At 45.3% G+C, this 4,165-nt stretch overlaps 1 non-coding gene across 1 annotated transcript; it reads right to left on the bottom strand.

Moving 5' to 3' along the window:
• Positions 1-2,052: 2,052 nt before the first annotated feature.
• LOC139013370 (small nucleolar RNA SNORA58) lies at positions 2,053-2,188 on the bottom strand. Its single transcript, XR_011472019.1, has one exon. It is a non-coding gene; the product is annotated as a small nucleolar RNA SNORA58 (small nucleolar RNA).
• Positions 2,189-4,165: the final 1,977 nt, after the last annotated feature.

Here is a 4,165-nt window from a genome sequence, read left to right as displayed (position 1 = left end):
TCAGCTGCCTGCTGCACGCCCCACACTGGGGATCAAACCCACAACCTGAGCATGTGCCCTGATGGGGAATCGAACCATTACCTCCAGGTTCATAGGTCAACTCTCAATCACTGAGCCACACCAGCCAGGCTATTTTTTTTTTTTTTTAAAAATACATTTTATTGATTTTTAGAGAGAGAGGAAGGGAGAGGGATAGATAGAAACATTTCATTGGTCAGCTGCCTCCTGCACGCTCCCTCCTGGGGATTAAGCCTGGAACCTGGAACCTGGGCATGTTCCTTGACTGGGAATTGAACCAGTGACCTCTTGGGTCCTGGGTCGACACTCAACTGCTGAGTCACACCAGCCAGGCCAGCCGGGCTATTTTGAAATAAATTTGAATTAACAGAAATTTGCAAGAACAGTACTAAGAACTTCCTTAACCCTTCCACCCAGATTCTTAAACATTTTACAACATCTGCTTTGTCATCCTCTCTCCTTTTATTTTATTTTTTAAAAATATGTTTTATTGATTTTAGAGAGGAAGGGAGAGGGAGAGAGATACAGAAACATCAATGATGAAAGAGAATCATTGATTGGCTGCCTCTTGCACACCCCCTACTGGGGATCGAGCCCGCAACCCAGGCATGTGCCCTTGGCCAGAATTGAACCTGGGACCCTTCAGTCCGCAGGCCGATGCTCTACCCATCGAACCAAAACAGCTAGGTCTCCTCTCTCCTTTTATATAAGCCCATTCATCTTTTTCTGAATTTAACATCAAGCTGCAAACATGATGCCCATCACCCCCAAATACAAGAAAAATCTCCTGTCTGAATCACTGCACGGCTCCCCAGATTAGGGAATTGACATTGGTACACATTCCCGTTCTGTGCACAGTCCCTGTTCAAATGTTGCCGCTGTCCCAACCACGCCTTTTCCCTCTTGTGCTGCAGGATGGAGTCGAGGACCACGCATTGCATTTGGTTGTCCTGAGCATCCATCTCCTTCAGTCTAGACCAGCTTCTCCACCTTTCCCTGCCCTTTGTGTTCTTACGAGTCTTAGAGAGTCAGGCCTTCTGTTCTGGAGGTGCCCCTCAACTCGCTTAGAAAGCATAAGCCCTGTGAACAGTGACAACCTGATGTTTTCTCCTAACCAGTGGTCGGCAAACTGCGGCTCACGAGCCACATGCGGCTCTTTGGCCCCTTGAATGTGGCTCTTCCACAAAATACCACATGCGGGCGCGCATGTACAGTGCGATTGAAACTTCGTGGCCCATGCGCAGAAGTCGGTATTTTGTGGAAGAGCTACACTCAAGGTACCAAAGAGCCGCATGTGGCTCGCGAGCCGCAGTTTGCCGACCACTGTCCTAACCAGACCCAAGCCCCATGCTTTCTTGACAGGAATACCAGAAAAATGACTCCATGCCTTCATTTCTTTCTTTTTTTAAAATAAATATATTTTTATTGATTTCAGAGATGAAGGCAGAGGGAGAGAAAGATAGAAACATCAATGATGAGGAGAATCATTGATCAGCTGCTTCCTGCACACCCCACACTGAGGACAGAGCCCGCAACCTGGGCATGTGCCTTGACCGGGAATCAAACGGTGACCTCCTGGTTTATAGGTTGATGCTCAACCACTGAGCCACTATGACTGGGCTGTACCTTCATTTCTTTTTTTTTTTTTTTTAAATATATATTTTATTGATTTTTTTTTTTTTTACAGAGAGGAATGGAGAGGTATAGAGAGTTAGAAACATTGATGAGAGAGAAACATCAATCAGTTGCCTCCTGCACACTCCCTACTGGGGATGTGCCAGCAGCCAAGGTACATGCCCTTGACTGGAATCGAACCTGGGACCCTTCAGTCCGCAGGCCGACGCTCTATCTACTGAGCCAAACGGTTAGGGCCATACCTTCATTTCTTTTATTTATTTATTTATTTATTTATTTATTTATTATTTTTAAAAATATATTTTATTGATTTTTTACAGAGAAGAAGGGAGAGGGATAGAGAGTTAGAAACATCAATGAGAGAGATCGATCAGCTGCCTCCTGCACGTCCCCCAGGGGGGATGTTGAAGTAATGCAACTTATCCAGCCACCGAATAGGCTGGCTAGAACTAGCACAAACTCCAAATTACTCTTGCATACACTGTCCCCCCTGCCTGGCCATGAGCACAGCCAGGCAAGGTCTACGGGTATGCCCATACCTTCATTTCCTGATTAAGTTAGTGTCTGCCAGGCTCCTCACTGCCAAGTCACCATCTCGCCCTTCTAATTAATACATGCCTTGTGGGGAGATTTTATGAAATTATTCCCAAATCCTGATCCTCATTGAACCTCTACCCACCAGCTTCACTGTCCGTTGACAGCTCCTGTCTGAATCAAACACCACTATGGTGGTTGCCAAATAGGACCGCCCCCCCCCCCCCCCCCCAGCATTTCTCCTATCATTTATTAGTTGGCATTCTACTATAAAGAGACCTTCCTTTCTCCCCAATGTGCTTGTTATGTCAGGATTAGCTCCGGGATTCCTATTTCATGTGATTAGTTAAAATCTGTTAATATTATTATTTAGTTTGGTGTTCAAGCTGGCTCCTTGTGTCCTTCGACATGTCCCCATCATTCTCTAAGCATTTTCTTACTTCCTGGCACAATAACACGTTCCGGGTTCATCTGTACTTTTCTTGCTCCAGCTCTGGAACCAACCATTTCTACGAGGTTCCTTTTAGTGGAGGATAATGTTTAGACACGGAGATCAGCTGCTCAGTGGGTTCTCTCAAAAGGTAGAGCTAGGACATCCCTGTACATACAGCCGCTTCTCACTGTCCACGGGGCTTATGCTTTCTAAAGTTTCCACCAACGCGGCGTTAGTGAACGCCAAGCCATCGCGCCTACGGAAAATACAGGCTTGGGTTCCTGTGAGCCTCCGGTTACAACGTTTTCACCCGCCGATCAATTCATAACTTTGTTTTATGGGGTTTTGTGTGTAAAGACTCCTTATTTAATTATATTGTTGACACTGAACTCGACAGCACTGCAATTCATGCCTGAACAGAGCTTATCTAACACGCTGTTACTCCGGAAGGCACATCGAAGCTTTCTTGCGCTTGGGAACACGAGACGGCACTTCAGCTGCACCTGGGGTTTGTTTTAAACAGCAAACTCGCCAACCACAAACACAGGAACGAAAACAACAGGGCCCTGCGCAGACTGCGAAAGGGACGCGTTTGCAGGCTGAGGGTTGAAGCAAGGGAGTGGAGGGCCCCTTTGGAGCTCAGCTGGGAGCGTGCCCATTGAACGATGAGAGTTTCGCCCCGACCTGTGCGCGTCTGCGAGTGACCTTGGAAGTGCTGCGAGTGTTTATTTTGGGGATTGCAAACACATTTCAGCGAGTCGGCGAATTTGCAGATATGGAATCTGTGAGTAATGGGGATTAAACTCACACAACTCAATAGCAAAAAAACAAACAATCCCATCAAAAATGGGCATTTTTCCAAAGAAGATATACAGATGGCCAACAGGTACATGAAAGGAGCCCCATGTCACCATCATCAGGGAAATGCAGATTGAAACCACATTGGCTGTCACCGCACACCTGTCAGAATGACAGTTCCAAGCAATCACAGGTGTTGGTGTGGATGTGGAGTAAAGGGAACCCTTGTCCGCTGTTGTGAGAATGTAAACTAGTACCGGCGCTAATGAAAACAGTATGGGAGTTCTCCCAAAAATTAAAAATAGAACTACCATCTGACCCAGCGATTCCACCTTTAGGTATTTATCCAAAAGAAATGAAAATGCTAACTGGAAAAGATATATGCGCCCCATGTTCATTGCAGTATTATTTACAACAGCCAAGATATGGAAGCAACCGGTGTCCATCGATGGGTAAATGATAAAGAGGTTGTGATATATATATTTTAATTTTTTAAATTTTTTTCTAATATATATACTATCCCACCATTTGCAACCACATGGATAGACTTCAAGAGTAGTATACTGAGTGAAATAAGTTGAACAGAGAAAGACAAATGCCATATGATCCCACTTATATGTGGAAGCTTAAAAAAATAACCAAACCAAACCAAAAGCCCTGATCTCAGGGAGTAGATTGGCCAGATTTGGTTGGAGGGCAGGTGATATGAGTAAAAAGCATTCACACATACAAACTTCCAGCTATAAA

This window comes from Myotis yumanensis, unplaced genomic scaffold (genome assembly GCF_028538775.1).
Source record: "Myotis yumanensis isolate MYYU_CA2020_CCGP unplaced genomic scaffold, mMyoYum1.0.hap1 SCAF_6, whole genome shotgun sequence".
NCBI classification, from domain to species: domain Eukaryota; kingdom Metazoa; phylum Chordata; class Mammalia; order Chiroptera; family Vespertilionidae; genus Myotis; species Myotis yumanensis.
Note: the sequence above shows the minus strand (reverse complement) of the source record. Positions and strands in the feature narration are given on the sequence as shown.